At 32.1% G+C, this 14,401-nt stretch overlaps 1 protein-coding gene across 3 annotated transcripts in view; it reads left to right on the top strand.

The window, feature by feature from the left end:
* The window catches only part of LOC115891501, a 58,718-nt gene that overhangs the window by 16,990 nt on the left and 27,327 nt on the right, over positions 1 to 14,401 (top strand). The window contains exon 1 of one of the 3 annotated variants that reach the window (XR_004051869.1): positions 8,135 to 8,327. The exons of 1 other annotated variant lie outside the window; for it this stretch is intronic. The gene's annotated coding sequence lies outside the window, so the exon portion shown is untranslated. One more of the 3 variants, XR_004051871.1, reaches the window with a different exon arrangement.

Raw genomic sequence — 14,401 nt, 5'->3', positions numbered from 1 at the left:
AATAATAAATTTAACCCTCCAACTCAAGAATCATACTTCTTCAGCTTATGGTAAACTGCTGATGGACATATGCCATCCAGCTCAAAAGGCCCCAGTCCAGGAAGTTTTCTCATTATATTTTGGTGTTAATATATTCTTTTGGTGATAATAATGTTATTTAATATTGAATTTAAACCCTCCAACTCAAGAATCATACTTCTTCAGCTTATGGTAAACTGCTGATGGACATATGCCATCCAGCTCAAAAGGCCCCAGTCCAGGGAAGTTTTCTCATTATATTTTGGTGTTAATATATTCTTTTTGGTGATAATAATGTTATTTAATAATGAATTTAAACCCTCCAACTCAAGAATCATACTTCTTCAGCTTATGGTAAACTGCTGATGGACATATGCCATCCAGCTCAAAAGGCCCCAGTCCAGGAAGTTTTTCTCATTATATTTTGGTGTTAATATATTCTTTTGGTGATAATAATGTTATTTAATAATGAATTTAAACCCTCCAACTCAAGAATCATACTTCTTCAGCTTATGGTAAACTGCTGATGGACATATGCCATCCAGCTCAAAAGGCCCCAATCCAGGGAAGTTTTCTCATTATATTTTGGTGTTAATATATTCTTTTGGTGATAATAATGTTATTTAATAATAAATTTAAACCCTCCAACTCAAGAATCATACTTCTTCAGCTTATGGTAAAACTGCTGATGGACATATGCCATCCAGCTCAAAAAGGCCCCAGTCCAGGGAAGTTTTCTCATTATATTTTGGTGTTAATATATTCTTTGGTGATAATAATGTTATTTAATAATGAATTTAAACCCTCCAACTCAAGAATCATACTTCTTCAGCTTATGGTAAACTGCTGATGGACATATGCCATCCAGCTCAAAAGGCCCCAGTCCAGGGAAGTTTTCTCATTATATTTTGGTGTTAATATATTCTTTTGGTGATAATAATGTTATTTAATAATGAATTTAAACCCTCCAACTCAAGAATCATACTTCTTCAGCTTATGGTAAACTGCTGATGGACATATGCCATCCAGCTCAAAAGGCCCCAGTCCAGGGAAGTTTTCTCATTATATATTTTGGTGTTAATATATTCTTTTGGTGATAGTAATGTTATTTAATAATAAATTTAAACCCTCCAACTCAAGAATCATACTTCTTCAGCTTATGGTAAACTGCTGATGGACATATGCCATCCAGCTCAAAAGGCCCCAGTCCAGGGAAGTTTTCTCATTATATTTTGGTGTTAATATATTCTTTTGGTGATAATAATGTTATTTAATATTGAATTTAAACCCTCCAACTCAAGAATCATACTTCTTCAGCTTATGGTAAACTGCTGATGGACATATGCCATCCAGCTCAAAAGGCCCCAGTCCAGGAAAGTTTTCTCATTATATTTTTGGTGTTAATATATTCTTTGGTGATAATAATGTTATTTAATAATGAATTTAAACCCTCCAACTCAAAGAATCATACTTCTTCAGCTTATGGTAAACTGCTGATGGACATATGCCATCCAGCTCAAAAAGGCCCCAGTCCAGGGAAGTTTTCTCATTATATTTTGGTGTTAATATATTCTTTTGGTGATAATAATGTTATTTAATAATGAATTTAAACCCTCCAACTCAGAATCATACTTCTTCAGCTTATGGTAAACTGCTGATGGACATATGCCATCCAGCTCAAAAGGCCCCAATCCAGGGAAGTTTTCTCATTATATTTTGGTGTTAATATATTCTTTTGGTGATAATAATGTTATTTAATAATAAATTTAAACCCTCCAACTCAAGAATCATACTTCTTCAGCTTATGGTAAACTGCTGATGGACATATGCCATCCAGCTCAAAAGGCCCCAGTCCAGGGAAGTTTTCTCATTATATTTTGGTGTTAATATATTCTTTGGTGATAATAATGTTATTTAATAATGAATTTAAACCCTCCAACTCAAGAATCATACTTCTTCAGCTTATGGTAAACTGCTGATGGACATATGCCATCCAGCTCAAAAGGCCCCAGTCCAGGGAAGTTTTCTCATTATATTTTGGTGTTAATATATTCTTTTGGTGATAATAATGTTATTTAATAATGAATTGAAACCCTCCAACTCAAGAATCATACTTCTTCAGCTTATGGTAAACTGCTGATGGACATATGCCATCCAGCTCAAAAGGCCCCAGTCCAGGGAAGTTTTCACATTACATTTTGGTGTTAATATATTCTTTTGGTGATAACAATGTTATTTAATAATGAATTGAAACCCTCCAACTCAAGAATCATACTTCTTCAACTTATGGTAAACTGCTGATGGACATATGCCATCCAGCTCAAAAGGCCCCAGTCCAGGGAAGTTTTCTCATTATATTTTGGTGTTAATATATTCTTTTGGTGATAATAATAATGTAATTTAATAATGAATTTAAACCCTCCAACTCAAGAATCATACTTCTTCAGCTTATGGTAAACTGCTGATGGACATATGCCATCCAGCTCAAAAGGCCCCAGTCCAGGGAAGTTTTCTCATTATATTTTCGTGTTAATATATTCTTTTGGTGATAATAATGTTATTTAATAATGAATTTAAACCCTCCAACTCAAGAATCATACTTCTTCAGCTTATGGTAAACTGCTGATGGACATATGCCATCCAGCTCAAAAGGCCCCAGTCCAGGGAAGTTTTCTCATTATATTTTCGTGTTAATATATTCTTTTGGTGATAATAATGTTATTTAATAATGAATTTAAACCCTCCAACTCAAGAATCATACTTCTTCAGCTTATGGTAAATTGCTGATGGACATATGCCATCCAGCTCAAAAGGCCCCAGTCCAGGGAAGTTTTCTCATTATATTTTGGTGTTAATATATTCTTTTGGTGATAATAATGTTATTTAATAATGAATTTAAACCCTCCAACTCAAGAATCATACTTCTTCAGCTTATGGTAAACTGCTGATGGACATATGCCATCCAGCTCAAAAGGCCCCAGTCCAGGGAAGTTTTCTCATTATATTTTGGTGTTATATTCTTTTGGTGATAATAATGTTATTTAATAATAAATTTAAACCCTCCAACTCAAGAATCATACTTCTTCAGCTTATGGTAAACTGCTGATGGACATATGCCATCCAGCTCAAAAGGCCCCAGTCCAGGGAAGTTTTCTCATTATATTTTGGTGTTAATATATTCTTTTGGTGATAATAATGTTATTTAATAATGAATTTAAACCCTCCAACTCAAGAATCATACTTCTTCAGCTTATGGTAAACTGCTGATGGACATATGCCATCCAGCTCAAAAGGCCCCAGTCCAGGGAAGTTTTCTCATTATATTTTGGTGTTAATATATTCCTTTGGTGATAATAATGTTATTTAATAATGAATTTAAACCCTCCAACTCAAGAATCATACTTTCTTCAGCTTATGGTAAACTGCTGATGGACATATGCCATCCAGCTCAAAAGGCCCCAGTCCAGGGAAGTTTTCTCATTATATTTTGGTGTTAATATATTCTTTTGGTGATAATAATGTTATTTAATAATGAATTTAAACCCTCCAACTCAAGAATCATACTTCTTCAGCTTATGGTAAACTGCTGATGGACATATGCCATCCAGCTCAAAAGGCCCCAGTCCAGGGAAGTTTTCTCATTATATTTTGGTGTTAATATATTCTTTTGGTGATAATAATGTTATTTAATAATGAATTTAAACCCTCCAACTCAAGAATCATACTTCTTCAGCTTATGGTAAACTGCTGATGGACATATGCCATCCAGCTCAAAAGGCCCCAGTCCAGGGAAGTTTTCTCATTATATTTTGGTGTTAATATATTCTTTTGGTGATAATAATGTTATTTAATAATAAATTTAAACCCTCCAACTCAAGAATCATACTTCTTTAGCTTATGGTAAACTGCTGATGGACATATGTCATCCAGCTCAAAAGGCCCCAGTCCAGGGAAGTTTTCTCATTATATTTTGGTGTTAATATATTCTTTTGGTGATAATAATGTTATTCAATAATGAATTTAAACCCTCCAACTGAAAAATCATACTTCTTCAGCTTATGGTAAACTGCTGATGGACATATGCCATCCAGCTCAAAAGGCCCCAGTCCAGGGAAGTTTTCTCATTATATTTTGGTATTAATATATTTTTTTGGTGATAATAATGTTATTTAATAATGAATTTAAACCCTCCAACTCAAGAATCATACTTCTTCAGCTTATGGTAAACTGCTGATGGACATATGCCATCCAGCTCAAAAGGCCCCAGTCCAGGGAAGTTTTCTCATTATATTTTGGTGTTAATATATTCTTTTGGTGATAATAATGTTATTTAGTAATGAATTTAAACCCTCCAACTCAGGAATCATACTTCTTCAGCTTATGGTAAACTGCTGATGGACATATGCCATCCAGCTCAAAAGGCCCCAGTCCAGGGAAGTTTTTTCATTATATTTTGGTGTTAATATATCCTTTTGGTGATAATAATATTATTTAATAATGAATTTAAACCCTCCAACTCAAGAATCATACTTCTTCAGCTTATGGTAAACCGCTGATGGACATATGCCATCCAGTTCAAATGGGCCCAGTCCAGGAAAGTTTTTTCATTATATTTCGGTGTTAATATATCCTTTTGGTGATAATAATGTTATTTATTAATAAATTTAAACTCTACAACTCAAGAATCATACTTCTTCAGCTTATGGTAAACTGCTGATGGATATATGCCATCCAGCTCAAAAGGCCCCAGTCCAGGGAAGTTTTCTCATTATATTTTGGTGTTAATATATTCTTTTGGTGATAATAATGTTATTTCATAATGAATTTAAACCCTCCAACTCAAGAATCATACTTCTTCAGCTTATGGTAAACTGCTGATGGACATATGCCATCCAGTTCAAAAGGACCCAGTCCAGGAATGTTTTTTCATTATATTTCGGTGTTAATATATTCTTTTGGTGATAATAATGTTATTTAATAATAAATTTAAACCCTCCAACTCAAGAATCATACTTCTTCAGCTTATGGTAAACTGCTGATGAACATATGCCATCCAGCTCAAAAGGCCCCAGTCCAGGGAAGTTTTCTCATTATATTTTGGTGTTAATATATTCTTTTGGTGATAGTAATGTTATTTAATAATAAATTTAAACCCTCAGAATCATACTTCTTCAGCTTATGGTAAACTGCTGATGGACATATGCCATCCAGCTCAAAAGGCCCCAGTCCAGGGAAGTTTTCTCATTATATTTTGGTGTTAATATATTCTTTTGGTGATAGTAATGTTATTTAATAATGAGTTTAAACCCTCTAACTCAAGAATCATACTTCTTCAGCTTATGGTAAACCGCTGATGGACATATGCCATCCAGTTCAAAAGGCCCCAGTCCAGGGAAGTTTTCTCATTATATTTTGGTGTTAATATATTCTTTTGGAGATAATAATGTTATTTAATAATGAATTTAAACCCTCCAACTCAAGAATCATACTTCTTCAGCTTATGGTAAATTGCTGATGGACATATGCCATCCAGTTCAAAAGGACCCAGTCCAGGAAAGTTTTCTCATTATATTTCGGTATTAATATATTCTTTTGGTGATAATAATGTTATTTAATAATAGGATACTGGGATGGTCACTTTTAATGCTGCTTGACTCAGATAAGGTAGTTATTTCGTTTTACGATAGTTCCTACCTAAAATAAGTTGTACGCATCTTTCGTTCTAACTAAATCCTTCTAATCAATGGGCACCTACCCCAGTATCCTACATCTTTGGCCCAAATACTTTACTCTCTTACTTAGCTTTCTGTGTCATTAAAGAGAACTGAAACATCATTATCTGAACCTAAATAAACTTTTAGGTCCTTAATGTGCCATTTTCCAGCATTAGACCCATCAATATTTTTCAACAAATAAACTAAAAGCGATAATTTTTTATGCACGACAGAAAGAACATATTTAGGGGCTAGTTTCGCAGAGAACTCCAGCATTAGATAAAACTTTATCTTTATGCCAAACTTCATCACCAACTTTAAATGACAAATCCCTCTTTCGCAGGTTTTAAGCTTTGGCATTTTTCTCATAAGCTAAATGAAGTTTTTGGCGCACTTCTTTAAATAAATAAAAAAATCTTTAAAAATACTTCATCGCTGAACGCACCCGCGCACTATTTTAAACTCTAAATATTAATAACGTATAATATACCGTATGATCGAAAAAAAAACGGCGTCCAGTTGGCTGGGGAATGACGATCAATGACATTTCCCATATAGATTTACATATAAAATGACAGGCGATCTTCATTTTATAGATCGCTGATGCCGTTTTTTTTTATTATACGGTATTATTTTTTATTGGTAATAGCATTATTTCAACCTGTTATTTTAGATATTCATCATATCTATCCGTTTCTTGTTTTTGTTTAAATATGTCAGAGACTGTATTTTAAAATTATAAGTAAAGGTGCGAATAGTCAGACGCAAAATTCATTTACGTGGTAGATAGAAACTTAGGAAACTACTTCTATTGGTTAATATGAAATAAATCAATTCATCGAGAAGAACTTTTCACTCTTGCGTAGTTTAAAGCCGTTGGACGAAAAGGACCGACTTATGTGGAATTTGTATAGCTCCATCTCAAAAATTTGGCTTCAATTTCTATTCCTCTGACTAGCGATATAGTGTAATAATGTATATATGCTCCTATCCCTGTTCCCAATTCTTTTTATTTGATAATATTACACTGAGGTGTTCCTCAAAGTCTGGACCTATCCTCCAACCGAATTCGGCTTGGGGACAGGTCCAGACTTACGGGTTCATTCTGTTCGTTCGGGCTAAAATACTGAAATCTGGACTCACCTTTGGATATCTATTGTGTCTAGTGTGTCCCCCTTTTTTGAGTTAGAACGATTTTTAACTCATGTAACAGTCTCAGGGTTTTGACAAAAGCCAATATCTGAAACGGCTTCACAAAAGCTAGTTCTCCGTCTCTGATAACACTCGCACCAAAGTTTATGGCACGAATGATTTTTGTCGCGGCGCACTCAGTGATGAGCTGTTCTGGTGTTTCTCCATTCTCTCAACAGAATGTTGGCTTAGTTTCAAGTTTCTTAGCTTCAATCTACTGATGTTTTAGTTGAGAAAGAGTCCCGTTAAAAACCCCGTGAAAATCCCGTTAAAAACCCCGTGAAGGTTGTTCTTACTTAAACCAAGGAAAATCTTTGATTTTTCTCGGTCGTAAGTTCTGAAAATTTTTCTCGACTGTCTTAGACCGCTGAAGGATTCTCATTCGAGGTTACGAATGAAGTATACCAGGTTCTTGAGTTCCGCTTTAAGTTGGTTTCCAAATTATTAAACAGAACGGTTCTGTTCCAGTTAGTAGAGTGTTCGTTCCTTTTCTAGCTAGATCGTTTGCTTTTCCATTGTCTTCTATCCCTTGGTGAGCTAGCATCCAGGACAGAAGGACTTTATTTTCTTTACCAAATTTGTTCGACTTCTCTAGGCTTTGACCAACTTCGAATTGTTGGTTACTGAGTTGATCGCTTTTAGTGCTGCTTGACTATCGGATAAGATGGCTATTTCCTGTTTCCCATAGTTCCTATCTAAGATAAATTGTACGCCTCTTTCGATAGTACGCATCGACTTCTTACTAAGTGTTTTAAAAAAGGTTTAAATTCAAAAATATCGCAAGTTAAATAGCGCAAGTTAATAATATGATCGAAAAAAGCGGCGACCAATTAACTTGGAAATGAACATCGATGACACTCTCCATATAATTTTACATGAAAAATGACAGCGAAGTTCATTTCATAGCCATCGCTTACGCCGTTTTTTCTCGATCATATTTGTATACTTACAAAGTTAAAAATATATAAATATATTTGTTGTTAGCCGTCTAAATTTATTTATTCATAAAACATTTTAAGCAGTTTACGTTTACGTTCATTTTCACCTCTATATTACAAACATTGAAAGTGAATTTAACACGCAGCGGCGCGCGGCGACGGTGATACAATAAGTACCAATTATTCTAATTATTATTTTAATTAAGGTTGCAAATAAAGCAACGGTTTACCCGAAGAAAAACCTTAACATTGAAATTGAAAATGCACGTCGGCTTTTCGTTCTAGAAACCTTGATAATACCTGTTCGCTTCGGCGTGTCTAGCAAGACCCAACAATCGCTTTTAACGCTGAATCGTTAGATACACCAACACTCGCTGATTCTAAGTCGTCGAAAGAAAATAAACGACAAAACAGTAAAATTAAACTAGAGTGCACCAACGTGAAACTTGAATCTGTTTCAGTTAAGGTACGTACATTTCGGTATTCGGAATCTAATGTAAATAAATTACTTGCTCTAGTCGGTTTGCTTAATTCAGTTCGGTAATGCCGATGAGAAGAAGAGAACTATTGCAGAAGGGGGCGGTGAGTGGTTAAGTTTACTCAAAGAGAGCGATGGTGATAATTGTGTTGTCATGGCAAGGGTAATGAAGAGAAAATTGTAGGAAATTCTAGTTAGATAAATGATTTAACGTAGCTAATCTTTTATTAACATATTTACGAAAGGGAAGTTTTGATTTTATGATAAAAAACTTATTCAGTTAATGTTTTTGTTTATATATTTTACTTTTATATTATGTTACTCTTTTCTTCCTACATTATTAATTGCTGTTTTGTATCTATCGTAAAAAATTAAAATATAGCGCAGTATAATAATAAAAATTGAAAATGTTATACAAATTTTTATATAAACCACTAAATTGTAAGCAAAACATTTTGTTTTCACCTTTCAGCTAATTCACATTTTTGGCTTATGGAATACTTAACTATAAATGAAATATAAATTTAATTTTGAATGGAATAGTATTTCTTTCAAAGTAGATTTCTCATTAGGCATTTATTAATTCAATCATTTACCATTTTACATTGATCTGGTTACTGCACAAATGACTAGTTTAATTGTTCAAATTCAGTGATGGGCAAACACCCGGCATACTGAAACTTGGGTAGATATTATATACCCGGTATATACCCATTATGTTTATTTTGTTAATTTAGCCGTACTATAACAAATTTTTCTCTTACTTATCTTTGGTAAATTACTTGCTCCAGTCGGTTTGTTTGATTCGGTGAAGAAAAAGAGAACTATTGAGAAAGAGGGCGGTGAGTAGTTAGTTCCTAGAACTATGGTGGTAATTGTGTTATCATCACTAGGGTAATAAAGAGAAAATTGTGAGAAATTTAAATTACATTTTTGATTTAACGTAGCTAATCCTCAACTAACACTGTTATCTACGCTAGTGAGTATTGGTTTGCTAAAAAAAACAAGTTAAAATAAGTTAATAATTTTCTTTATGCATTTGATATTTCAATAGAGTCCAGTTATGTTTATTATTTTATTACTATTCCAAAAAAATGAAAACTCAAACAAAATATTTTTTTTTTAAATATACAGGCTGGCCGCAATATATACCGGGTGGCCAACTAAGAATGGACGCCGGCTGTATCTCAGAAACTACTAATCGTATAACTTTGGGAAAAAATTCTAATAAGTAAGTCGACCAAGAGAAATCGCTGGAAAGTTATTTTTTTAATTTTGCATCTGAAAGAAAAATAATATACAAGGTGATACATTCAAAAAAAAACTTGAGTATTAATAAAGTTAAATTCACTCCAGTTTTTAACCACTTGTCGGACATAATGTTTTTAACCAAAGTTTTAATAAATAAGAAATAGAATGGCAATGCCGCATAGTGCTTCATAAATATAAAATATGTGTACCTACTATATGCAGAATTTTATGCTGAATCCGGTTATCTAGTAAAAAATGGGGAATGCAATGTAAAAAAAAACTTTTATCATAGATTTTTTGTGACACCTTGTATACAACAAAATATTTTTAGAATATGCCCCTTTATAATCCATGCAACATTTGTATAAAACTTTTTTCATACCTTCAACATCGACAACGATATTGGACTTCCTCGCACTAATGGGCCACCCTGTATATTATTTTTATAACTGAAAGTTAATTCAAATATAAGTTAAGTAACTAATTGTAATAGTAAAGTTTAAATTAATTAAATTTTAAAGTTAATAAGTCCTTTATTATCCATAATAGGTTTTTACATAAAACATATTTTGAGCTAAGTGCTATATTTCATTGTCGGTATTCCCAAAAGAGAATCGAGAGTACTCGAATGAATCAGATTTTAACAGGCCACTTTATAACCGCGCATATCATTTAACTATTTTAAATAAAATTGATATCAAATATTTGAATAGCTAGGTGTGTGTAAACGCATTTCCATTGAACATTATAGGAATCGTTTACAAAATAGAATTTCAAACTGTATATTTATTTATTTAATTTTATTTTCAAAATTGTTTCCATTTGTTATAAATGTAAAATATATACTAATACCACAGAATATCTTTGAGTAACTAGATATTCTGTGCTAATACTAAAAATATGAACGGTACCAATTAGTAACGTAATCGAGGGCGTGATTTTTAAAATTACTGTTGCTAACCCATATTTCGGGTTGGCGGCGCCAAATGGAATTTAAATTTCTCGCTGGGGATTCAGGTGGTAGAACCTCTTTTAATAACAAATTATACAAGATAGCTTAATAGCCGTAAAAAACTCATCGCAACTTTATTAGAATATTTTAAACGAGAAAGCGGTAGTACTATTGCCCTTTATGTTCCTTAAGTGCTGTTAAGGATGTGAGTTTTGTTAATGTAAATAATATTATTTATATATTTATTTTTGTTCCCTAAATCTCTAATAGTCCTACAACGAACACAAAACTTACAATTTGTAAAAATCTAATCCTTTAGCTATAATACTCCGTGCACTGTAAAAAAAAATGAGTGAAATTTCACTCAGATTTCACTCAATACTTTCTCAATTTCTGTCCACACCCGATTGAGTGAAATTTCCACTCTACAGAACTGAGTGAATCTTCAATTCTCAGAGTGAAAAGGACTGAGTGTTTTCGCTCTATCGGGATTGCACGTAACACTCCTTTTTTACTCATTATGGTTCACCTTGAGTAGGATTTTGATCGATTTTGATAATTTATTCACTTTAAAATGAGTGAACTCACTAAGTGTTGAGTTCAAGTACACTTTTTATTGAGTGACTTTTACTCAAATTTGTGTTACACTTAACTTGATTAGTACTTATATCTGAGTATTAATTTCACTCAGTATTGAGAAATATATTCTAAATGATTTTTAAAAAGCTATATGTAAGCTAACTTGTTATTTTATAACAGGTGGGCAGGTGCCTTTCAAAGGTAAGTTTCAGTTTCGAACATGTCCATTTCCTAAAGTTCACTTTTTGGGAGGCATCTGTTCACTTGTAATAAAATAACAAGTTAGCTTACATATAGCTTTTAAAAAATAATTTAGAATATTTCGTTTTTTTAACAAACCAAATGAAAAACTGTAAAACCTTCAAAATATTTTTATTTGTCATTTTATTTGACAAAAACAAATAAAGCCAAAAAATATAACACTATTATTATAATATCAAAAACATTTTAAAAAGTTTTCAGCTCTTTTCGGAAAAAATACAGGAACTTTTTAAGCTAGACGTCTAGAAAAGTTGCATTTAACAATGTCTCCGAATTTCAGTTTGAAAATCATTCTAATTATTAACCTGGGTTATTGTTTTTTTGGTTATTTACGTTTACAAATGTATCTGGCATTCGTATTCGCTTCACCACGTCACGCGGCCACAGTCACATTTTACATCACACTTTACACACACTATGGGCTTGTAACATTGGCACCTTCGAAGGGACAAGACAACCTACGACTCGAACAGATAATTAAAAACTGAGGAACAGGGGAATAGCTTATTCGGTATCGAAGAAGCGCGTATGACGTATGATTAGTAATGAGCGAAAATATTCTAAACTGGGAGATTTCACTCAAATTTTTATTGTGTTAAACTATAACATGAGTTTTTAAGTGAATTTTTTTATTCCATTACTCAAAGATAGGGGTTATAACTCGAACATGAGCTTATTCAATCGCTATTGATTAAATAAAGATCATATTTGAGTAAAATGATGAATTTACTCTATTTTAGATGAAAATGTACTCAATTATTTCACTCAAAAAATTCACTCCCTGAGAAATATGTGTTCACTCAGGCTGATTTTTTACAGTGTGTCGTATATGGTGAACAACCCTGTATAGTGATGCTTTATATATTGTATGGTCTGATTTTTTTATTTTGATTAAAAGAAGCCATGTAAAAGTGGTCATCACGTCACTAATGTTTATTTGGTATGATGTATATAATGGTTATTGTTAACTTAGTATAGAGGGTTCATTTTGGAGGCGATGATTATTAACTTAGCTATACAATAAATTAAGTTTAAAGCAAAACTATTTAATACATAAAAAAAATCTAATAGATTAATATTTTTAAATGCAGAGTATAGTACCGTATGATCGAAATAAAATGGCGTCCAGTTGGCTTAAACATCAACAAAGATGACATTCCTCATATAATTTTATATATAAAATTACAGCAATTTTGATCTTCATTTCATAGCCATCGCTGACGCCGTTTTCTCTCGATCATATGTTATAATAATGCCATCTAATAATTGAATTCTTAATGAGCATTTTGTTAACAGGCTAATGAAATGTGTCATACAATAACGCGATTTAAGAAGATAGCGTACTTAAGTTGATAAAAGGCTTATCTATAATGGTGTGATCGCCCGCGTTTGTTTTACTTCGTATTATAATCCGGCATTTATATTTTTTTTTCTAATGTTGTACAATATAAATAAAACATTACTTTTTGCATATTGTATTTAACCACTTCTCTCCTACGTAATTAACGTTATATTTAATGTAAATCTTTGTAAGTTATTAATTTTCTGTTGTTTTCATAAAATGTCATACATACTATGGAATTTTATTAGGTTATTTTGAAATGCAAAGTAGTTTAAATGTGTTTTATTCTTTAGTGTTTGTGATCTAAATAAATTATTTACTTTTTTCTTTCTACTTTTTGAAATATTAAAAGGAGTTTTATTTATTATGTAGGTACTCGTAATTTGTGATATTCTATAGTTGCATCCCCTATATTTGCCATTTATCTCATTATACATATACCTACATATATCATAGATGTTTTAAAAGGGAACCTAAGCAAGTCAATTTAATATGCCAATTTAAATTTGACACATAAAGTTTACCCTTTATTAAGTTGTCTTAACATAGTAAAACATTGGTTATTTTGATGTTTTACTATTTATTAAATATGATGTTAAAATGGTACTGAAAATACAGGTTAGGTTGAATAACCTTCGGTATTAATCTCATCTACTCCGACGAATTATTATTTACTTCAAAAAATAACCTGAAAGCCATACATACCACTGTGTAGCTCATTTTGGTGGAAATATTTTCTTTTTCCTGGGCTGGCCATTTTAGTATGTTTTATTATAAAAGAAGTTATTTTTATTATTGTTATTATAAATAGACCTATACTCATATATTTTTCAAAAACTTGTAAAAAAATAATAAACTATTTACAAATTTAAAGTGGGCCAAAAATTTTTGCTTAAATTTTGATAACCACTGGATCTTCTCTGGGTTTTCTTTCTTGTAAATTTAATCTACTATACCTCTATTGCCACAGTATCAAGATATTATGTTTTTAACTGAAAATATTTCCATTTTTTTTCCAAATTTTCAAAAAATAAATGTTCGCGAAAAAAACTTCATACTTAATCGTGTTTCGGGGGGTCGAAATATATACTAGCCCTAAAAATATTTTCACTTATTTAAGACCCTATATAATAATTTTTTTTTACCCTATATAATAATTCTGTTTCTGCTATCTAAGGTTCCTCTAAAAATTACTCAGACTCGTAAAAGCTACAAGAGTTCCATCTACCAAAAAAACAAAAAAAATATTACTTACAACCAAATGAAATATATACAGGGTGGTCCGAACTGTATTCCGGAAACTTCGGCAGCATATTCTGCAGATAAAAATAAGTAAAAAAGTTCGTATAAATGTATGTCCTAAAATGCTTAGTTTCGGAGATACGGGGTGTAAAAATTTCATTTTTATTTCGATTTTTCCAAATAATTTCTGAAGTAACGTCTATATTTGGATGAAAATTGGTGTCTGGGGATTTTTTGACATGAGAAATGTGATTTTGATGTCAATATGGCTCTTAATTGTATAGGGCGCCACCTACATGTGTTTTAACTGATTTGAAGGGTAATGCCTTTTCGTCCGTACCTGTATAAAATTACTGAGTAAAAAAATATACATCCCTGTGATTTTCTGCGTAAAAAATGTCTCTTGGTAAAAATCGCTACCAGCAACCGTTCTCA

This window comes from Sitophilus oryzae, unplaced genomic scaffold (genome assembly GCF_002938485.1).
Source record: "Sitophilus oryzae breed Bouriz unplaced genomic scaffold, Soryzae_2.0 scaffold_1184_pilon_pilon, whole genome shotgun sequence".
NCBI classification, from domain to species: Eukaryota; Metazoa; Arthropoda; class Insecta; order Coleoptera; family Curculionidae; genus Sitophilus; species Sitophilus oryzae.
The sequence above is the reverse complement of the archived record's forward strand: the minus strand, read 5'-3'. Positions and strand labels throughout refer to the sequence as shown.